This window comes from Fistularia commersonii, chromosome 15, assembly GCF_037954325.1.
Source record: "Fistularia commersonii isolate RoL2024-O1a breed Wild chromosome 15, RoL_Fcom_v1.0, whole genome shotgun sequence".
Taxonomy (NCBI): Eukaryota; Metazoa; Chordata; class Actinopteri; order Syngnathiformes; family Fistulariidae; genus Fistularia; species Fistularia commersonii.
Window position 1 is genome coordinate 16,920,001 of NC_141298.1, and position 24,162 is coordinate 16,944,162.

Sequence of the window (24,162 nt, forward strand, 5' to 3'; positions counted from 1 at the left end):
ACAGACACACAGACACAGACACACACACACACACACACACACACGTATATATGTGTATATGTATACACACACACACACACACACATATATATATATGTATGCAGTATTTTTTATAACTTCGAGTAATAATGAGATTTTAGATGGACTTATGTGTATATATATGTGTATATATTTATATATGTGGATACATGTATCTATGTATATTTGTTTATACACACACACACACACATATAAGAATAAGAATAAGAACAACTTTATCAATCCCGAAGGAAATTGTTGTGCCAGAGTTACAGAAAATATAACAGTAATAAATAATAAAAAGAAAAAGGCAGAATTAGAAATAAAAATAAACTATAACTATAAAGTGTCTCAGTGAAACTATAAAGTCAATAGATATCTTGATATATATAGATATAGATATATACACACATACATATGTGGATGTATGAATGCGTATTTATATATAGATATATATAGATAGATAGATATAGAGATAGATAGATAAATACGCATACATACATCCACATCTGTATGTGTGTATATATATCTATATATATCAAGATATCTATTATTTCTACATACGCCGTATTTTCCGCACTATAAGGCACCTAAAAGCCTTTAATCTTCTCAAAAACCGACAGTGCGCCTTATAATCAGGTGCGCCTTATATATGGATGAATATTGAGCCGCAAGAGGTCTTGCATCTATGTGAAGCAGCCGCCGACTCCTTTTTTTTTCCATAGAAGAAGTAGCGTGCGGTGCATGCTGGGATATATATATATATATATATATATATATATATATATATATATATACTGCGCCAAGCGTGCAATTTCATTTCCATTTGTGCGTGTTTTTATAAAGACCCCAAACTGGCTCATTTCAAGAGACACGCTTACAAAGCGAGTTAAAACTCAAGGCAAATTGGAGTTGGAAATACATTGCTTTCGACGTAAGAGCTACCGGTACGTACGGTACCGTATTGTGAACACACTAATTTGTTTAGGGAGTGAACAGAGTTGTCAGAACATTGCTTCGTATTCTATTAATGAAGTTTGACCTGACCGATTTGACTGTTTTGTTGACGTTCCCTGTAACGCAGCTTCATCTACTGGATGCATAACGCAACCCCAACCACTACTGTAGCTTCTACTCTATGCGCCTTGTAATGCAGTGCGCCTTATATAGGAAAAAAAAATAAAATAGGCCATTCATTGAAGGTGCGCCTTATAACCCAGTGCGCCTTATAGTGCAGAAAATACGGTAGATGTATTGTATGTATGTTTGTGTGCATATATATATATAAAACATTGGTATGTTGATATTTATTAGTAATTGGGTCAAAGACGTGATCCATTTAGAAGACCAGAGATGAGAATTACAAAGTCAACAAAGTCAGACTCCAACGTAGAAAGTTGGTTATAAGTTGAATATAAATATATATGTGTGTGTGTGTATAAGTTGGATACATTTGATTTAATGCAACCATGGCGTGGAGTGACGACAGATGCCTTCAGGATCAAGTTCTAAAATCAGTTTTTCTTCGCTGTGTCCGAGGCCAGAACGCACCAATAAACGCTGGTTTTGTTGGTGAAAGTCGTCTTCGTTTGCAGAAACTCATCCGGTTCAGAACCTCAGGGTTTCCTTTCCGCTCTGCAAATGTGGCGTCGGACACAGGAGCCCGTCCCCTCGCGTCAACGACAAACGATAAAGATGAAATCAAAAAAGAAAAGAAACCGCGGTAAAGAGAGACGCCTGTGGTGCCGGAGAGGGAAACCCGCGAGCCGAGCAGAACGGCCGGGCTTATGGGATTATCAGGCTCCCGTCCAGAACAGGGATAAAGTGATTGGAAGTCTGGGGCGGCGCAGCAGAGCGAGGCCAGGCGAGGCGGCGGAGCTGCGTTTACACAACCCGACATCTGACCGAGGCGCGTTGTGACCGAGGCTTAATGCGGCGCCGCGCTCGTCCCAGAATATAACACATTGTGGACTTTTGACGCTCTCCACTTCGATTTCCGTCGAAGTGGAGCGGCAGGTGTCTGCGCCTCCCTGGCTCGGATTTTTTTAAAAACGAAACTACTTTTATTTATAAATTTGCAAACTCATGCTGTCTGCAGAGTTGACCTCCTACGCTGCGAGAATCATAGAAACATGTAAAACTGTCCGTTGCGCCAGTCGACGGTATGCACTTCGTCTTTTTCTCTTTTGGGCTTTTCCCTTCAGGGTCCACCACCGCAAATCTAACCCTCTTCTCTGGATCTTAGATGGTATGCACTTAAATGAGGTATACATTGAGAGCAAAATGAGAAATTATTATAAAATTTGGGACACATCATCGGTTGTGTGGTCAAGCTACATGTCCCTAGCCGTCCCCTCCGATCTGCCACCTCTGGGCGACCATCCACCCCATCGCTCCGAGCCCCCGGCTGCCGATCCAACCGGCCTCGGCTCTTCTCGGTCTCGGCTCCTCGGCGGAGGAACCAACTCCCGGAAAAGGTCAGAACAGCGGGGTCGCTGCCCATCTTCCGCCGTGAGCTGAAAACGTACCTCTTTGCCAAACACTACCCCACTTAGCCCCCCCCACCACTCCCAAAAAAAAACAAAAAAACAAACAAAAAAAAAAACAAAACAAAGAAAATAATGTATGTATGTATATGGTTTTGAGATGGCTCTTTGGCAGAGTGGTGACTTCTGAATAATGACTACTGCTACTTTGGATCTTCGGTTATTGAATTGCAATTTTTGTAAGTCTCTTTGGATAAAAGCGTCTTTAAAATGACTGGAATGTAATGTAATGTTGTTTGCCTTTGAGTCATTGGGTGTTTCGGCCAGTTCACACGATACAGCCTCGTCAAAGGTGGCAGGCTACCGGTTGATCAGGTCTGAGCTTGTGTCAACTGAGCATTACAATGCTAGTTATTGAGTCGGTTAGTTCTGCGAGCCCAGCAGGGATCCTTCCGTTTTATCCATATCCACTGGTCGCTTCTTTCAGCCTCTTCAGAGATGGATCTAACCGTCCGTTGAAGAGTCCGTCCTTGAATATCGAGGTCTTTGAGCAGCCTGATGATGGAGGAAGCTACAAATCCTCTCCATCCCACCTCAACAGGACAGACTTTTGGGTTCCATCCTCGCTCGGTGTGTCGCGGTTTCTTGCACTCTTAGGCCTCTTCAACCGCATTCTCACAGGGAATAGTGACTTCCAAAGTACCCGATCCGGCCTGAGGGTCGTAGATGCCATTTCTGGGGGGGGGGGATGAGTCGCTGGCCAATATCAACCTACATTTTCCGATCTTGGACCATGGCTAGCTGTCCAGGCTTGATGGGAGGATGGTTAGGCTTCTTCTGACCCTACCATGGTGGAATGGTCGCTCTCAGAGGTAAGGAGTTTAAAACGCTCCCCTTGTTGTCCAGAACTGCTGCCAGACGCTTCAACACCCGGTTGTGCCTCCAGGTGTAACGTCCTCGTGCGAGACTGGTCTTGTAACCGGTCGGAATGTGTTTGAGAGCGGTATTGGAATGGGCAAAGGCCATACCACTAGCGGAAGTACGTCATAAGTAGCTCAGACAATGAAGCTTAGGTTACGGTTAGTGGCGCCCAAAAGTCGTCTTTTACCATTCATCCCTCAGTACTCCTGACGCCGGGAGTCGCTAACTAGCCGGCTAGCTGCTTTCACTGCAGAGTGCCAAATTGATTTGTTTTAGTGTTCAAGTTTGTCTCTCAGAGATCCATCCAGCTGAACTTTCTTCTCTCAAGACCTTCCCGTTTCATCCGTTGCCCTGCTCAGCACATACTAGGTATGTACTCTGTACTCGATTACTACGGTACCTTGGTTCACCATCTGGCATTCACCGTGGAATCCCGTTTTTCAGATAGTTTGCTAGTTAAACCGCTTATTCTGCACTTGTTGGTGTGTCAGGGATGATCCCAGCTGCCATTGAGCGAGAGGTTGGGTTCTTTCCGGACGTTCACCCGTCCGTCCGGGGTTCTTCCGCCAGACCTCCTGCCTGGCAGCTCCAACCTCAGCATCCTTCTACCCAGATTCATCTCCACCACATCCAACATGTCCTCTCCCTCTGATGGACCCATTTCCGATCTTCTCGAACCTCCTCGCTCCCAAAGAGGAACCTCAGTTCTTCATCCCGTCTCCAAAACAGCCCCCACGGTAAAAGGGCAACCCTTCTTCTTCGTCTTTCGGCTTTTCCCTTTAGGGGTCACCACAGCGAATCAACTTTCTCCATCTAACCCTATTCTCCGATCTTCTTTCACCTTGTTCTTGTTCTCTGAACCACGGTAGCCCAATTTTCATTAGTACCCTGTAGGTCATCAGTATCAATGGCGGTCGTTGTTAACCCGGTCCACGACCGATCCGGTATGATATGGTTTTGGTTGACTCGCATGTTTGGTTTTGGCAAAAGTTTTACGCATTTATCCGGGCTTGGGACCGGCACAGGGTTGCATCAGGAAGGGCATCCGGCAACCCAATACACAATATTTTTTGTTTTGAGATCTCTTTTGCTATCTTTCAATCTTCTCTTTTATTTATATTTATACTCATATTAATTGATATTGTCATAGTTGTGCTGCTGTGACAAAAGAATATCAATGAAGTATATCTTACATTGTCTTATCGTAACTATCGCCGTCACAAGTGCTTCTTCTCGCCGAGCCTGCAAGCACTAAAGCGTCAGACGATTCGCCGTCAATTGACTGACGCGTCCAAGTTATCGCCGATTATTTGTTTTGGCCGAGTATCAAGCGTCCGTTTGCAGCTCCTCAGCCTGAGACGTGAGGCTTTGTTTGCGCGAGGTGATTTGCGGTCAACGCGCTTCGCCAGCGGTAATCAAATACCTCACGCGGAAAAAAAAAAAAAATGAAAATACCGCGTGAAGCCGGCGGCTTCCAGTCGGGAGATTGTTATTTTGTCCGTGAATCAAAACGTGAAAAAGGGTAAAAAGGTAGAACCGAGAAAGTCAGTTGATGAAAGTTGGTTTATGACAAAATGGAGGGTCATCGTTGCTTCAAACTCACACACACACACACACACACACACACACTTTCTTCTTGGACTTCTTTTGACCCGCCGAGAATTGCCGTCCGCCGCGTCTTCCGGCAACAAGTCCGCTCTCGGATCCATAACGAAGGGCCGAGCGAGCGCATCAGTGCAATTTAATGATCCTCCTTTCTGTGCCCAGTTGCTAGGCAACCTGCGCCGTTTTTTCCATCTCAAGCCACGGCGTCTCGAAAGAGAAACGCGGCGTCGCCGGTCTGGCGGCGGGTTGACGGGAGCAGATAGAAGTCGTCTTATTTCCCGCGTTCCCAACGGCGCATTGAAGTAAACGTAAACCAGTAGGTGCGATAAAAGCGGCGATAGTTAATCGCCCCTCTTCCGTCTCAGCGGTCGCCACGGTAGCGTCGCCGGTGGCGCCGGCCTGCCGAGCTGATATTAACATCCGTTTCACGGCGGGGGGCCTCTCCTCCTCGGATGCCGTTAAATGAACACTTTTGTGTTACGGTGAGAAGGGGATTAAATCGACCGCCGTACGTTTCTCATGGCGACGAACGCCGCCTCCCGAGTCTGAAAGCAATCCGGAAGAGGACGTCGGGTGTCGCTCGCCGTCCCCCGCTGCTTCCCGCCGGCCGCCTCAGACTCAATTTTGTTTTGCCGCCTCCTTCTTCCGCCGCTCGGGCTCATGAAGGATGGATCGGACCCTTACCCACGTTCCGAGGCGCCGATTTTTTCGTTTTATTTCAAGCAACACTCGGTGCCCGGAGGTGTTTTTCCATGCCGGGTGGTTGTGGATTATTTAATTTTATTTTTCATTTTTTTTTCAGCCTCAAAGCGAAACCTATTTTCAATGCTGACCCCATGACATGATTATTAAAAAAAAAAAAAAAAAAAAAAAAGAGATAGTTTCAAAACATTTAATTATTTATTATTATTATTATTATTATTATTATTTATTAATTATGTATTATTGTTATTATATTTATTATTATTATTGTTATTATTATTATGTATTGTTTATTATTTATTTGTTGTTTGTTATTTATTATTATTATTATCATTATTATCATTATTATTATTATTATTATTATTATTATTATTATTATTATATTGCACACAAAAATTACATTTCTCAGCCGCTCTTGTCTTTTGTATTTATATATTCATTCATTTATTTATTCATTTATTTAAAAATGTGCGTTTTGAAGCATGTTATTTTGAAATGTATTTCCTCTTAAATGAAATCCTCCTTCTCGCTCTGCAAGCTTGTTCCACTCAGAAGTTATGTCATGCTTTGCACATTATTTCTGCTATTTTGGATAAAACCAGATAAGTCAATTCATAAAATTGGCGTTTCACCCTCGGTGCCGGCGAGCGAAACCGTCGATGGAACCGCTGCAGGCGCTGCTGATTCCCTTCTTTTGGGCAAATTGATCAGGTAAAATCTGAGGTCGCAGCTCTAGAATTCGACTTTCTGAATGACGAGATGAGGATATCGGATTGTTCGGTGACGTCAAACATTGAGAAATAAAAACATTTTGTCAGTTCACAGTGTTTAATTTGAATACAACCATTACGCTTTATATTAGGCACTTGAAATCATCTTGCACTATAATATCAATTCCCCATGAAGCAGTTTTTAGGGTGTCATTGCTACATTAGCTAGCTCGCCATTCACTGCAAATAATGCGCAGCGGTTTGCGGAGCTTGTGTATCACCTGGTGCGATGTTACTTTGACAGGAATCTTCATATTTTCTTTTTAATGCAGCTTTCTTTTTGCTGGCAGCCCGCCACATTTTTGCAAATCTCATCATTTGCTCTTTTCCTCCTGAAAAAGCCCTCTAGCGACTTTTCTTTCTGGCAAGGGCTAGCTTGTGGTAGCCGATGCGCGAAATGGCTAAGTGCGGAAACTGTCGTTTTTCAAAACAACATCCGGAAGGTCCGATGAAAAGAAATATTTTCTTTGTGGGCCAGTACTAAATGATCCAACAGAAGGCGCCATACCATCATTCACCCTGCCGTTCACACGTTTGTTCAATGAACCCCCAAGGAACCCTGAAGAACCCCGTGCAGAACACCTCCGCACAGAAAAGGCCCTCCTTGTTGTGAAGCGGAAGCGCTAACCTTCGGAAGAAAAAATAACCCTGGAGTCCGTGTGGATCGACGAAGGCGCTGTTTTTTTTTCCATTGTTCGTGACACACAAGAGTGTGTTTGGACAACAAGCGGGAACTTTGCAAACAATGCCTGGCGGGTGATGGGATGATTCAGCCGCGTACTAAAGCTAACGCCAAACCCAATCAGAGCAGAAGCGCCCTTTCCGATGAGAAAACCTGGTGGTTGAGTTCTCCGGTGTCGGGCTCTAATGAAACTCACAACACGCTAATCTCCTCTGGAGACGCCACCATTGTTCGGATAATCTCCTCCCCGGCGTCATCACACACACAACATTTGGACCGAGTGGCCAAACCGCTGCCGGTTGAGGCCAAAAGAACAAAAGCTTCTGGCAAGACGGATGCCGGTGCGGTCTTGCTTGCGAAGTGGTGAAAACAGTTGATTTGAAAGGTCATATTTGAGCTACTGCAGCGGGTTGAGGACGGCTAGCTTCCCGCACGCCACCGTACGGCTTGTGAATTGTCCTGAAAGGCCTGAAAGGATACTTTTTTTTTGGGTGGTTCTGTGATCGACCGGCGACCGGGGATAGTCGGGTTAGGTTCCGGCCGCCTCGTGACTCCTCGCGCAGGAAAAGCAGTTGAATTCTTGTCGAAATCTTCTCGTCGTGGCAACTGAATTGCTTCACTTGCGGACGTTTCACCCCTCATGCGAGAGGCTTCTTCACTTTCTAATGACCTGTGGGGAGTTTACCGACGTTAACCAGGAGGAAGGGAGTGGTTGGGGACAAATCTGCAACTTAAACAAAACAAAACAAAAACAAATCATGCTGCACCATATACCATTATGGTGTTACTTACTCACCTCTCGCTTTAATCTGTACAAAACAAACCTCTGCTGATATTCTCATTATTCAAACGACATATTTATACACTCCAGTCTTCGCGCCGTCAAGTATCTGTCACCTTGTCACCTTTTGAGAAGGTATCGGCGAGCAGACACACTCCTGTAAACTGTTTTATTACCAGAAAACCGGGTCAAACTGTCACCATATCCCCAAAAAAAAACCAAGTGTGATATAAACAAGAACTAAGTAGCGAGGATAAACTGCAGATTTTATCCGTTTGCACTTTTTACCTTATGGTTTTTTTGCTGTTTAATGTATTTTCTGGACTATCCAGCGCAGCTGAATAACAGTGCCTGTAACCCACTGATTAAAAAAAATGAATAATAAATAACACAATCCATCCATTTTCTATCCCTGCTCCATCTGATTGTCTTCCTCCTGCGTGCTGAATCCGTTAAAGTCGTCTTTTACGGTGCCGAAATTCAACAGCCACAGAATTTCACGACCATTTCATCGGTCCGATGCGACGAGGCTGAATGTTTTGGCGCCGTGAAGCTCGTTAGCCCCAAAAAATTAGCGGCGTGGTTGTTCAAGCCGCAGCGTTCAAAAAAGCATTTCCGGTATGTATTTGTAAAAAGTAAAAAAAAAATATATGTGTGTGTCAATATGTTACAATGTGGCTTATAAACAAATGCTGCCATTATTGTTGTTATTATTGCGCTCAATAGTTTGAATTAAGGTACTCAAAGTCCATCTCATCTTTATTGTAAATTTCTCAACATGTACTCTACATACAGAGTAATGGAGACGATGTTTCTCACAATCCCGTGGTGACATAAAATTAACAAATTAATAATAATAGAGTGGAAATTAAACAGATTTACAAACATATGAACCCTAAAGAGCAACTTTTTCACCAATTAAGCCGCGGAGTCGCAAGAAAAATCTCTAGAATCATGAGCGCCCCCTTCCATGAGGCAGGAGTACCGCCTGCCTCACTTAGTGGCTCTTGGCAGCCTTTTTATGATCGCTCAGCACAAGAAACTAGGAAGGCACATACATGTTGTTGACATGTTGGAAATGTAGTTCATGAAGCAAGAGTATTGAAACATGTTAATAGCGCCATACAGAAAGACAGAAATCCGTTTTAGTGCAGACACGCCAGCAATTGCACGATTTACGTTGAGGCTCAGCAGTCGGCAGCCTCACCGCACGTCTCTTCTCAGTATTTGAACACTAAATGTGAAAATCCAGCCGTTTTGAATCTTAAACTGAATGAAAAATACCTTTATTGTACAAATCACAGATAAATAGACCTGTTGGAAAAAGGTGCTGTTGAGGAAAAAGGGAGCATTTGATGTGTTCAGGCGTTATTTGGGTCGGTCCACGAATCAAGAGACGAATCAAGCCGCCCCATTCGATCCCTTTACACATCTTTGAAATGTGTTAGGTTTTAATATCCTGGGTGTCAGGCTGCTGTTTTAGGATCATTGAAATGTCCATTTAATGCTTCATAGCCTTTTATGTCATCGTTCGTGTTTGTCGACCGCCTCCTATATGTAGGTCCGTCTAGTCGCATGTTTGTTTTGATCTTGTTGAGTGATTTTGTTCTCGCTGCTGTGTTTAGCTACATACTGTAATTTCCGGACGATAAGCCGCAACTTTTTTCACTTAAACAACGACGTGGCTAATATATGGACTTTTTTGGGTGGGGGACGCTAAAGAGCTTCACGCCGCTAAAACATTTATCCTCGTCACCGATGAAATGACCGGGAAATTCTGAGTCCGTTAAACTCCGACACCGAAGGAGACGACTTTGACGGTTTTAGTGCGCAGGAGGAAGCCCGAGATAGCGATCGGCTAGCCGGTGCGGCTTATATTGAGGTGCGCCTAATAGTCCAGAAATTACAGTAGTTGTTCTGTTTATATCGGAGACTTAGCAAGTTTTGTTTTTGGGACGTGGTGACAGTTTGACCTGGGTTTTCTAGGAATAAAACAATTTACAGGAATCTCTCCTCTGCCTCTACATTTTTGTCCTGATCCACCAACGCCTAGCGGTGTCCGCTCGTCCGTATCGTCACAAAAGAGAAAAGATAGCAGACATTTGACAGCATGAAGACTAAAATGTATAAATATACGTCATTTGAATACAAAGAGTAGCGGCAAGGTTTTTTTTTTTTTTTGTACAATTTAGTGCAAAAGTGCAAAAGTAATACCATAATGATCATGGTATATGGTTCAATAATGGTACAATAAGAGCATGATGGTTTTAATTAGCCATCCGTGGCAGTGACTCTTCAGAAACATGTATTCTTATATTCAAGTGTGATTGAACGAACCCTCTGCCGCCCACGAACAAGGCAAATTTGACACCTTTATCCCCTCTTAAGGCTTACGAAGATGCCACGGCTGTCAAAATATTGCTGCGTTCAGAACGTCCGTCTGCGTTTACGTCCGTTTCCAGATGACATCATTTGAACCCTCTCATTTGGACCAGCGAGCTTCCACACCCGTCGTTGCCCCGTTTGATCGGGACAATCAACGCTCCGTCGTCGTGTTCGGGCGCCGCTCTTGGCTGAACTCTTGTCGGCAAAGCCGTCGTGCTTTTGTTTTGGCCCGCTCCTCCGATGTTTAACAGTGTTTTGATTCGACCAAAAAGGCGGTCACGAACAGCCATCCCGACTCCGCGGCTTCCTCCAGGATGAAGATGAAAAAGGTCCGGGCTTGACAGGCGCAATGCGCCCCCGGATCAGGTTTGTTTAATCACAGCGATCGCCGCAGGTATTTTCATCTGGGTCTGGAGTTTGTTTGTTTTCCGTTAATAACGAGCCCCGCCGGCCCGATTTCCGTCCCACTAATGAGCGCGCTGGAGAACACGTGCACTCTTGAGCTTCCAGAAGCTCCACTTTGGATTCGACGAAGCTTGGGTTTGTTTTGCCACGACGAAAACTACTGTTTTGCGCGCCTTTGCTGGGAGTAACGCACGATGCGCCATTAGCGTGTCGGTCAGCTAACTGCTACATAGGTTTGCTAAAGATGTTTATGTTCATTAGTGGACGCTTGGTCGATTGGTGAAGAGGAATGATGAAACTCAGAGGTGAAGAAAGCCGTTCGGAGAAACGTATCAGGGATGATAATCAAGGTGGTGAGAAGGCAGGAAGTGGAAGTTCTCTGGATTTGATAGGACCAGGAATGGGTCCATCAGAGGGACATCATCTGGTAGGTGCTCCAGAGGCACAGTAAGATTGAGATGTTTGGAATTGGATAGAGGGATGGTGAAGGTCTGGGCAGAAGGTCTGAACTTCCAGGCAAGAGGCCTGGAAGAAGACCAGAAGGATTTATGGATGGAGTGAAAGAGGACATAAAGCTAGCTAGCTGACGGTGAGCCAAGTGGTGACCCCTTCAAGGAGCGTCCAGAAGGAGAAAAAACAGAAATTAGATTCACTGTACGTCTAATATATAAGTATAAAAATAATACGAATAAAAACAACTTTATTTATCCCGAAGGAAAATTGTTGTGCCAAAGTTTCAAGTAAAACATAACAAAAAAATAAAAAAATGGGGGGTGAATAAGAAATACAAATAAAACTATAGCGTCAAAGTAACAAGTCAAGGCTATAAAGTGTCTTAAGGTCTGAAGTACAAAGATTTTGAGATTCCCTGCGGCTGAAGGGAGAGGAATTAAAAATATTAATTTTAATTATTTTAATTAAAAATTAAAAATATATGTAGGGATAATTGCTTTCTAAAAGCTTAGCATAATAAACAAGTGTTCGCGCAGTATTTTATTCTCACAGCGGCTAAACGCCATATTTACCTAGCTCCTTTCCCGACTGTTTACGCGGTACAATTTCCCCGCCATCTTCTGCTCGCTGCTTTCTTAGACGTAGCGGGAGCAGTCGTCGGCTTCTCTCGAGACGCCCGATAACACCGAGTCTTACAAATTGGCGTGATTGCCGTGATTACCCCCGCAGCTCCTATCGAGTGCCGCGCGCTTTCCCCGGTAAGAAAAGGATCTGGAATCGCGGAAAAGCCAGACAGAACCGGAGGGGATCCAATGGAGATACAATGGTTTTATTCCCCAACTGTCTCTCCAGGATGATGCGATCAGCACCAGGAAAATGACTTAGCTAACTTTTTTTTACATTTTATTTTTATTTTATTTCATTTTATTTTATTTTATTTTATTTTATTTTATTTTATTTTATTTTATTTTATTTTCCAGATGGTCTGGTTTATTTATTTATTTTTTTTTTATTTAATTTTATTTTATTTATTAGCTAACTTTTATTTTATCTCTTGTGATTGCGTCCATTTTTTTTCACGGTGAACTTCTTCAGGTCCCGGACGATGTTGTGCAATCGGACGCTGCTGAAGGAACATCTTTTTAGGTAGTTCTTTCCGCCGGGGGGAATAATTTACTGCTTACTGAAATAAAAAAAAAAAATCTCTCCCAGGCTCAAACAGCTCCCCGGTGTGTCTGCATGTAATGCAGACATTAGCTCACCTGCACATGAAAACACTCAGCCACTGTGTTTGGGTGCCTTTGTGTGACCACCTGCTTCTATTCTGAGACTCCCCTGAAAGCACAGAATGGCTTCTGGTTTTTTTGTTGATTTTTTTTTTTTTTTTTTTTAATGCCCTTTTATTCTCTCTGAGAGCGGTGGGCATGGGGGAGGCTTGTTCTGTGACTTGTTGTGCAATTTCTGCAAATGGTTCGGTACAAACGGTACTTTTAGTCTCAAGGAATGTCCCTGGTCAAACCCCAATGCGAAGAACATCACGGGGTTTTTGGACGTTTTTCGTCCGTTTGGACTCAAGGGTTGAATGGATTTTTGGTTAGTGACTCTCCAAGGGCGCATTTCTGCGAATTTGCAGTACTTTCACAATTTGGTCTTCAGAGACAAGAATTAAAATTGACTTATTTGACCAAACTTCTTCCAGGTGTCTCGGTTGAGCAGGCGTCCCTCCGATTAGGACGGTCGCTAGTTTGAGTCCCTGCTATTCTAGCTAGCATGCCAACTTGAAATGGAACTACATGTAACGTAAAATAGATATAAACTACTCCTTCATGTGAAGTTATGACTCATTCAAATCCAAAATGTTACAACTATATGTGCATAGATGTGAAAACCATGATGTTTACTTGTTGCTGTGTTCCAAAGCTTGCTTTCACTGCTGCGGGGATTTTGGATGCGGCTTTCGTGAACACATTCTGCTACCGCCTTAGTTTGGCTTTTAATTCTTGGACAATTTGTTGTTATTTTGGAATGCTAACTTTAGCACACTTAGAATACTTAGCTCCACATATTATTGTGTTATTGTATTGACTTTCCCATCTTTCTTGAAAAGGCCTTCCATCTGCAAATGTTATTATTTATTTCTGAAAATGTCATCGATGTGGATACGCTGTGATTTAATGGCGGGATGCCGTCACATGGCGGGTAACATGATCGGCATGAATTGTGGGAAATGTAGTTTATGGTCTCTGCATGTACTTGACTTATTTATTCGGAGACAATCAGACCTTTCAAGATGTTCTCGCGGGCCGGATAAAATGACGTGTTGGGCCACATTTGGCCCGCGGGCCTTGAGTTTGACACGTATGCTCCAGATGGTCCAGTTAGTTCCATAATTGGGGAATGTGATCCAGTTGATACCATGAGGTCTTGAAAGTGGAGACTATTAACCATGGTAGCGTCACAGGATCCGGCAACGGTGTTCTTACATTTACCGTCATTTCTGGACTTATGAGCGCACCTGAATATAAGCCTCAGTGGCTAAAAATAGCTAAATGAATAGGGGTACATATATAGGTCACATTTGACCATAAGCTGCAGGTGTCCACATTGTAAAAGGAGAGTTTTTTTAACTTTGAATTTAATACATACCGGTAAAATCCACAAATACGTACCAAAAATGCTTTTTTCCGAACAGCGCTTGTAACACGGCTGATGAAAAAGATTATTGATCGTCCGAAACCGTGTGGAAGGGGTTTGTTATGCTAATGGAGGTGTCGTTAGCCGAGGAAAAAGGTGCAAATCAAAAGAAAACAAAAAAAACATCATGCTGCTTTTTGTACCGTCTACCATTATGGTATTACTTACTGACCTCTTGCACTAAACTGCACAAGAAAAAACAAAACAAACCTCTGCTGCCGCTCTCTTGTGTTCAAATAACATATATTTATACATTTCAGTCTTCATGCCGTCAAATGTCTGCCATCTTTTCACCTTTACTGCTACTTTGTATCTGCGTGCCCTTTATACCTTATGGTTTGTTTACCGTTTAATGTACCGCATTTTCCGGACTATCGAGCGCACCTGCATAACAGTGCCTGTAACCCGGCCGATGAAAAAGATGAATAATAAATAAGACGAGAAAAAGTCGATCCCTTTTCTATCCCCGCTTTGTCCAACTGAGTCGATCGCTATCTCGATCGACCTCCTGCGCACTAAAACCGTTAAAAGTCGTCTTCTCCGGCCTCAGAATTTTACGGTCATTCTGTCGGTCCGATGCGACTGGGCTAAATGTTTTGGCGGCGTGAAGCTCGTTAGCCCCAAAAAATGCATAAATTAATTGAATTGCCGTTCAAGCCGGAGTGTTCAAAGTGACTCATAGTCCAAAAAATGATGTTATACAGCTGGTTGTTGGTTTACGGCGTCCCCGGCCGTGCCGTTTCCTATTTACGTCGCCATCATAATCTTATTCTATCATTCCGATGTGAGCAGGTTTGTAACATTAGCGAATACGTCGTCACTCGGCAACAATCAAAGGAGGCGACTTGGTTTCCATCGGCTTCTCCAGACCTACCTGCCCTTCTGTGATTCTAGCGCCTGGTTAGCATAGATGAGCGACGTAGGTACTCGTGTACGATACCACATCTGCACTCCGACTTTACGGTGAAAATCCTTTTACGCCCCATTTCTTGTAGGAACAGAATTGTGCTGGAAGTCAAGGACACCCCGCGTTGGTTTGTAGCCTTCTGACATCCTCCTGTATTCAGGAATTGCCGTTAGCGAACAAATTCGGGCTGTTTTGCATCGGGTTTCTTTAAGCCGCAGGTCAACTTATCTTGTACTCGTTTAAAGTTCTCTGACCGTTGCGTTCGTTCGGCCTCTCTTTCCCCCATCGCTTCGGGTAGAGCGCTATCCAGCTCCCGCACAGAGTTATCTTGTTCCAAGATTCTGCTGTGAGCACATGTTTTCACCAGCGAGTGCCTTGATATTAGTTCGACGCATCCACACCTAAATTGAAGAAGCTCTTTCTGCTTCCAGGCAGGTTCAAAAAAAAACAAAAAAAAAAAACAAGTACTTCTTTATTTGAGCATTTTCTCTTGGAGTCAGCGCAAACAAAGAAGTGCATTAACCATCACTCCACCGGCTAGAGAGATCGATGCGCCTCGGTTGATCCCGGTCGCGCTCTGTAACCCGGTTTCCTTGTGATTACTAAACCGGTTTGCTGTCAGTGGTGATTAATTCCCCCCAGTGTGGTGAAAAAAATAAGCTGATTTGAGCTTTAGCGTGAAGTGATGCCTTAATTTGGACTGTAGAAGCAGATCTTTACATCGCAGTCCTTTCACAACTTGTTTTCATTCATTATCTGTGCCATTAAACCTGATGTCGGGGTCAAAAGTTTGGGACATTTTGCTAACCTTGCAGGAAAAGCAAAAACAAGAACACTCCTGCCTCGATTTTAAGGAATTGATGAGGATTTTAAGGAATCCTCAACCTGGAACCTTCTCATTCCAGCTTCTCAACGGTTTCTTCCCCCTCTGATCTTTATCGGCACGTCAGTTTGGAAACCCGAAGTTTGTTTTTTTGTTTTTTTTTTGACCACCGTCGACTCGCTTTGCTTCGGTGCAAAGAATCAAAGCGACCCAAACTACCAGGGAACGTTTTCTGTTTATTTACATTCCAGTTTTTGTTCATGTTGCCTAGAAGAAGGTGGTTGTAACCCTGAATTTTCCACGGTTTTTAGAGAAATATTTTCATGTCGTTACTTCGTTTTTAATTGTCAATTGTAAATGAATTCCTTCGTGATCCGTCCAGCTGATCTCCCGGTCGTGGGAGTTTGCTAGAGAGACGGCGTCCACCCTGCACCGGTGGATAGGATAGAAGAATACCGTATTTTTCGGACTATATGTCGCTCCGGATCATAAGTCGCACCAGGGAAAAATGCATAATAAAGAACAAAAAAAACATATTTAACTCGCACTGGAGTATAAGTCGCATTTTTGGGGGGAAATTTATTTGATAAAATCCAACACCAAGAACAGACATTTCATCTTGAAAGGCAATATAAAATAAAAAAAGAATAGAGACCAACAGGCTGAACAAGTATAGCCTATATGACGCATAAACAACGAACTGAGAACGTGCCTGCTAGGCTATGCTAACGTAACATATTAGGGTAAGAGTCATTCAAATAACAATAGCATATAGCACATGCTACAACCAAACAATCAGTGTCACTCTTAATCGCTAAATCCAACAAATCTTCTTCTTCGGTGTCACTTCTGAACAACTCTGCCAACTCCGAAGGTAAACAACGCGCTGCTTCCTCTTCTACCGGTACGCCAAGAACTTCGGAATTCTTTAAAGCTGGTGTCTAGCTTTTAGCCCGCGATTAGCTTTTTTAGTTTTCTTCATTTCAGTAAGAGTAACTTCCACTTTTCGCCAGTCCCTTAAAGTTTCTCACAAACTTCAAACTTTCTTTCTGCCGCTCGATCGCCGTTTCCGGCTGCATATTTCACTACTTCCGGCTTGTAACCTGCAGAATATCATTTTCTTTTCCGTGCCATTTTTGTTCAGCCCTTCTCAGATGTTTCTATAAGTTAGCGCAAATGTTGAAATGATCAATTTTCATCGGTACAGAAGTCGCTGTTAGCATCTTTTTTCACAACACGCTTCTACCATGACCCGCCCCCGCTGAATTTTGATTGGTTGGCGTGTGTGTGTGACGATCGCTGATACATTAAAGACACACACGGCCAAAACTATGAAAAAAACTGCGACTTATTGTCCAAAAAATAGGGTAGAATAAAATAAAAACTTCATGAATCCTGAAGGAAATTCTCCACCATGACATGCATTCACTTGAAACAGGATATTGATTTTATTTCCGTTCTTATTCCTCTTATTTCCAGGTTTCCTTCTTGCAGAAAGGGAGTTAGATAGGTTGGTGGCCTCAGGTCAGAAGGACCTTCTGCGATGCTCCTCAGCGCTCTCAGCTCTGGTAGCTCCTCGGTGGAGCATGCAAAGGTGTTTTCTCCTGAATTCTTGTAGAAATCTTCTTGTCTCGGCGACTGGACTTGAATTTCTTCATCTGAAGTCGTTTCACCCCCTCGTCCGAGAGGCTTCTTCAGTCCTGCTTGGAGAACTTCTGCTGCTTCAGAACTGAAGAAGCCTCTCGAAACCACAAACAAGCGCAATTCTTCCTGATGAGCTTATTGACTCTGTTAGCGTCGGCTGTTATTTTGGCCGACGGGCCACATTTCTTATTTAATTTTTTACGCGCGGGCCAACTGGGAATCATGTAAATTGAACAAAATGAAATCTGCAATTTAGATATTTAATTTTTTTTTTTTTTTGGCATTTCATTTCAACTTTAAAATCATTCCCGATCACATGAATGTACCGACATTATTTTGTTTGTAATCGTCCGTGCAAAATTAAACAAACGGAAAAAATAATGAGCTTCTAAATTCAATATTGATCGAAAATACTTATTAAAATATTCAAAAGGAAACAGCGGACCGGATAAAAAAAAAAAAGCAAAACGGGGCCCGATGTGGCCCGCGGTCTGGCGGAAAAGACATCACATGGAAACATCAACCGTTTACGTCATAAAGAGACATAAAACCGGCCACTTTGAAAGGTTCAGCTTGTACTTCAAGGACCAGAAAACGTTTTTCCTTCTCGGTAATAGCGGGCAAATCGTCACCCTTGTTAAAAGCCCTCGGAGGTGTTCCAGGTGAGCGGTTCCCCTGGTGTTCCACGACGGTACGAACCTTTTCCCCGCTAATTGGAAGATCCCGCGAAGGCATTAACCCCGTCAAGAGGACTGGAGTACCTACATCCCGATTTAGATCTCCGGTGTCGAGGCCTCCAATACGGCCGTGGTCCTTCGTCAAAGCAAACAGAGTCGGGATCTTTAAATTCGAGTCGATGCGTTTCGAGAAATCGTGACACCTCGGATTGTTCGAACCGCTGCGGTCCAGAATTCACCGCGCCGGCGCCAATAAACGTCCCGGTTTAATTACTTTTCATTCTGCTAGACAATCTCGGTCAGCGAAGGTAATGGAGGGTGAGAAATGTTGAGCTATTCATTTCCTTTTAGCCTCATCACAAGGCAGCGGGAGAAGGAATTTGTCCCGCTATTGTTCAGCGAGCCGGCGAAGCATACTGTGCGTTATTTATTTCCGGCAATCAGTTTGGAGGCGAAGGATCTGGACACAATGGAGCCTCTCTCATCCCCGTCATAACTCTGTCATGTATTCTCCTCACAATGAACGTCATGTTGCATTGTTTGCCGCAGATTTTGTGGGAGGAAAAGCCGAATGGGATTAGTTAATGGATGCACTTCTTCTTTTGTTTCTTTTGCAAGGAGAAAGAAAATGGTTTCGTAAGCTAGCGACGGTAGCGGCACGGGCGCGCTGGATGGTATGCTTCGAGGTGGTCCGTCGGCAAGTACGGGAATATGGTGGTTGTGGCGGGAAGTAGTTTTGGGAAGCAAGATCAAGAGGGTTATGAACTTCTGGAGTAAAGCGTGTTAGCTAGTTTTAGCCCAAGGGTTGTGTTTATATATGTTCTGGTACATCATCTCCAAGTATCTGAGGGTCTTGTAGGGGATGGAAGGAGCGAGGGTGGTGTCTGTGCTGGTCTATCTTGCTGGAGGAGGAGCCAGAAGGCGAAGCTCTCAATGTAGCGGTCCGACCCTCACCTACGGTCACGAGCGACACCCTGCGGTTTTCTCAGCAGGGTTTCCAGGCCCTTCCTCAGAGAAAGGGTTAGTCCAGGGGTCGGCAACCCACGGCTCTTTCATCTTTCACCCATTCCCAAGCGGGGTGAGAGATGTAGTTCCTCCGGCAAGTCCTTGGCGTTTCCTCCTCTAGTGGGACGTGTCCAGAACATCTCACCAGGGAGGCGTCCAGGAGGTACCCTGACCAGACGCCCCTCTGGAAATGGACTTCCGAGCTTCTGACGGAGAGCTTTTTCGGACGCTCGTAATTATGACCTTCTCAGGAACAACCGGTAAACGGAGAGCTTCGCCTTCGGGCTCGGCCGCCTCGTCACCTCGACGTACCGATGCCGACAACTCTCTCGCTCCGTTCGAAGTCCTAAAATTTGTGCGGGTCCCCGTTGTCCGGTAGATGTCCTAAACCAGGGGGCGGCAACCCGCAACTCTTTCATCCTTACACCGCGGCTCCGAGTGGCTTGGGAAAATAAATGATAAATATTTAATTGAAGTGTATTTCATTTGTGTTCATTCCTTTTTTTAACTTTTAGTTCTAAGTTGGAAGATTATTGTGATCTTGAAATATTAAATCAAATTATATTTACTATTTTTCGCCGCTCAAAATAATGTCACACTCGCGGAAGCCGGTATACCCGCCGGCCGGTAAAGTCCCGATTTGCAGATGCTGTGCGTAGAAGTTCAGGAGCAGAAGTCCCATAAACCAGGTAAAATAAATATTTATGAAGATGTTTTGCAAATATTTATTTTTTATTGTTTACTGACACAGTGATTTTTTTCCCGATTTATTTTTAAAATTCAGTTCAAGGCTCCGCTACACGCTCTGAAAGCCCAAAATGAGTTCATTACATAAATACAATTTAATTTTCTCCGTAATACTTTGTGAATTTCAGAAGCAACACACTGCATAGTTGTTTATACAAAGTGTAAAGTTAATAAAAAGCAATATATACAGTGGTGCCTTAATTTTAGACGTCAAAAAGTAATTGCGGCTCCCAGTGTTTTCTTTTCCGAGGAAACCGGGTCCAAGTGGCTCTTTGGGTGTTACGGGTTGCCGACCCCTGGTTTAGGCCATCCGGGATGGGCTTAAAGTCACTGCTCCTCCACGTGGAGACGAGTCCGATGAGGGGTCTCGAGCATCTGGTCAGGATGCCTCCTGGACGCCTCCCTGTTGAGGTGTTCCAGGTATGCCCAAGTAGGAGGAGGCTCCGGGGAAGACCCAGGACTCTCTAGGCCGGCTTGGGAACACCTCGGGATTTCCCCCCCTGGAAGAGCCGGTAGAGTTGCCGGCTCTTCCGGGCCTCTGCTTAAGCTGCCGCCCTGTAATCCGACCCCGGTAGAAGATGGATAGATGGACGGTATCTCCAACCTGACCTTCTTCAGAAGAAGAGCACAGCGGTATGCCTGGCTCATCAGGGGCACAAACCTATGAGCAAATGTAGGATTCAAATCCAGCTGGTCGAGGCAGACGGACGCCGGGCTTTCCTGTGGTCGTTTCTATCGAAAGGAAGCTTTGGATGCGGTGATGCCGAGCGCTTGGTCGCAGGTATGAGCGTGGTCAGTCAGAAGATCCTCCTTCCTGAGATCACGCCGCTCATGAGGTTTGGTAAACACGAACAAGTCCTCGATGTTCTGGATTCGCTCAGAGATGGTTGAAACTCTCTTCTGCGACGGCGGCGTCACAACGGGGTAAAACAGGCCACTTCTTTTTAGTCGGTAAAGCCGACGAGTTCGGCGCTCCTGCGGGTTTCGCTCTCGGAAACCCGCTGAGTTGTTCTTCCGTCAAAGTTGAGAACCCCGTCTTTTTCCGAAGACCTCTCTTCTGGTTTTCTCCTCCGATTGCAGAAAAGATTGTTTTGTGTGTGTGTTGAACAGAAAGTGGATGTAAGTGTTTTGACATTTCTCGCTGTGCGCCCGCTGATCCGTTTCCTCGCCTCGCAGGTAAACACAAACTCGCTCCGAGCCTCGTCTTCATCTCGGGTTCCTCGGGTTCGGCCTCGTGTTGTGAGGAGTTCGGCCACGAATCACCCTTTCCGCATCTTTTTGGATGCTAGTGTCATATTATGACTGAAAGATTGCGTTAGATTAGCTTTAGGAGACCTTCAACCTCATTAACCGGCGTTAGCGCGCCGCAATTAATCACTCTTTCCGTCTAATTTTTGGTTTCCGGCTATTATAAAAACAAGATAATAAAAACTCGCCATCATCTAATGATTAGCCCCGCGCTAACGCTTTGTCACAAAGCCGTCACGCCCAATGAGCACGTGAGGACGGAGGAAAAAAAAAAAAAAAAAAAGAGAGAAAAAATCACCTTCTTTCCGAGCTTCTCCGGAGATCGCATTAAATATTTTAAAAATCAGTGGCAAAATGTCAACAGCATAATGGGGGCGATCGGGTTCGTAAACAGGGATATGTCGGACAAAAACTGCCGGCGCTAATGGTGGCCGACGACGGCATGTCACCGCAGCCCTATTAAGGGGATGCTAAGTGGATGGAATCTGCTGCGGCGCTAACGTATAACGGCGTAACCTCGGCGCTGTTCGCTGCCGAGGAAAAACCTCCTTGACTGAAATTAGCTCGTCTCTTCTTAAGAGACGACGCACAAGTGGACTTTTTTTTTTTTTTCCATCATTTCCATGCAATTCAAACAGAAGAACAACCTCCGTCTAGAAAATAGTCTACTTTACGACACCGACTGTGAGCTGACTGACGGACTGCCTCTGTCTGGAGGCCGCGGAGAGTTTCTACACGGCATAGCGGTATCTGCTAGCTTGCTAGCTAGAACCTTGACAATTTATATTTTATTGTATTTCTTATTCTCCCTCCTTCCTACTCTTATCTATTATAGTTATGTTTTTGCTTGAAACTCTGGCACAACAATTTCCTTCGGGATAAATAAAGTTGTTCTTATCTTATCTTATGTCGGGCTCAACGCTATCGTCATCGGATACTCCGGATTTTGCCCGATACCCAGATGTTCGTCCACCTTTGTGTCCATGGAATCCAAGTCCCGTCATTCCTGGACTAGAAGCCGCTACTTTTTCCTAGCGCTTTGACAATGACGGAGCTAATTTGGGTATTTTTTGGGGGCCCGTAGAAGGTACCGGGGATCCTTTGGCATGTGAGTCTGGAAGGGCAGGTTGGTCCGGAGAATTCTGGAAGAAGCAGAATTCTGTTCCTACAAGACATGAGGCATAAAAGGATTTTCACCGTAAAGTCGGAGCGCAGACGCGGTACCGTACACGAGTACCTACGTCGCTCACCTATGCTAACCAGGCGCTAGAATAACAAAAAGGCAGGAAGGTCTGGAGAGGCCGATGGAAACCAAGTCGCCTCCTTTGATTGTTACCGAGTGACGACGTATTCGCTAATGTTACAAAACTGCTCACATCGGAATGATAGAATAAGATTATTTTTGAATAAACTCAAGGGAGATGGCGACGTAAATAGGAAGCGGCATGGCTGGAGGACGCCGTAAACAAACGACCGGCCGGAAAACCGTCATTTTTTGGACTATAAGTTGCTTTGAACACTCCTGCTTCAACGATAATGCGGTTAATTGATGAATTTTTGGGGGCTAACAAGCTTCACGCCGCCAAAACATTTAGCCCGGTCAGATCGGACCGACAGAATGACCGTAAAATTCTGAGCCCCCTCAACTCCAACACCGAAGAAGACGACTTTAACGGTTTTGGGGTGCAGGAGGTCGATCGAGATAGCGATCGACTCAGTTGGACAAAGCGGGGATAGAAAAGGGATCGACTTTTTCTCGTTTTATTTATTATTCATCTTTTTCATCGGCCGGGTTACAGGCACTGTTATTCAGGTGCGCTCGATAGTCCGGAAAATGCGGTACATTAAACGGTAAACAAACCATAAGGTATAAAGGGCACGCAGATACAAAGTAGCAGTAAAGGTGAAAAGATGGCAGATATTTGACGGCATGAAGACTGAAATGTATAAATATATGTTATTTGGATACAGGAGAGTGGCAGCAGAGGTTTGTTTTGTTTTTCTTGTGCAGTTTAGTGCAAGAGGTCAGTAAGTAATACCATAATGGTAGACGGTACAAAAAGCAGCATGATGTTTTTTGGATTTCTTTTGATTTGCACCTTTTTCCCCGGCTAACAACACCTCCATTAGCATAACAACTCCCTTCCACATGGTTTCGGGTGTTCGGAAAAAAGCTTTTCCGGTACGTAATTGTGGATGTTACCGGTATGTATTTAATTCAAAGTTAAAAAACTTTCTGTGTAAATGATGAAGCAAGACTTTTTTAATGAACTCATCAGAGATGGTGACGTAGCTAGGAAATGCCTTGGCCGGAGGACGCCGCAAACCGACAATCGGCAGTTTACCGTCATTTTCGCACTGTATGCCGCTAGTTTTCCACAGGCTTTGAACACAACGACACACTTATTCATGGACTTTTTTGGGGGCTAACGCGCTTCGTGCCGCTAAAATCTCCAGCCTCGTTACATCGGACCAATGAAATGACCGTGAAATTCTGAGGCCGTTCAATTCCAACACTGAAGAAGACGACTTTAAGACCAAGATAGCGATCGGCCGGAGTAGGCCAAAGCGGGGACAGAAATTTTCCTTGTGTTATTTATTATTCAGTTTTTTCGTCAGCCGTGTTACAGGGAATGTTCAGAAAATAGCATTTCCGGTACGTATTTGTGGATTTTGGTTGTAGCATGCGCTATATGCTATCGTTATTTGATTGACTCTTACCGTAATATGTTACGTTAGCATAGCCTAGCAGGCACGTTCTCAGTTCGTTGTTTATGCGTCATATAGGCTTTACTTATTCAGCCTGTTGTTCTCTATTCTGTTTTTATTTTATATTGCCTTTCAAGATGAAATGTCTATTCTTGGTGTTGAATTTTATCAAATAAATTTCCCCTCAAAAATGCGACTTATACTCCAGTGCGAGTTAAATATGTTTTTTTTGTTCTTTATAATGCATTTTTGGCTGGTGCGACTTATAATCCGGAGTGACGTATAGTCCGAAAAATACGGTATTGCTTTTTATTACCTTTACACTTTGTATAAACAAGTGTGTTGCTTAAGAAATCCACAAAGTGCTACAGAGAAAATTAAATTTTATTCATGAAATGAACACATTGTGAACATTTTGAGCTGCGGGCTTTCAGAGCGTGTAGCGGAGCCTTGACCTGAATTTTAAAAATAAATTGGGAAAAAAATCACTGTGTCAGTAA

At 44.1% G+C, this 24,162-nt stretch overlaps 1 protein-coding gene across 2 annotated transcripts in view; it reads left to right on the forward strand.

Annotated features, from left to right (window-relative positions):
- auts2a (activator of transcription and developmental regulator AUTS2 a) overlaps positions 1 to 24,162 on the forward strand; it is a 435,895-nt gene that overhangs the window by 101,941 nt on the left and 309,792 nt on the right. The window lies entirely within an intron of this gene.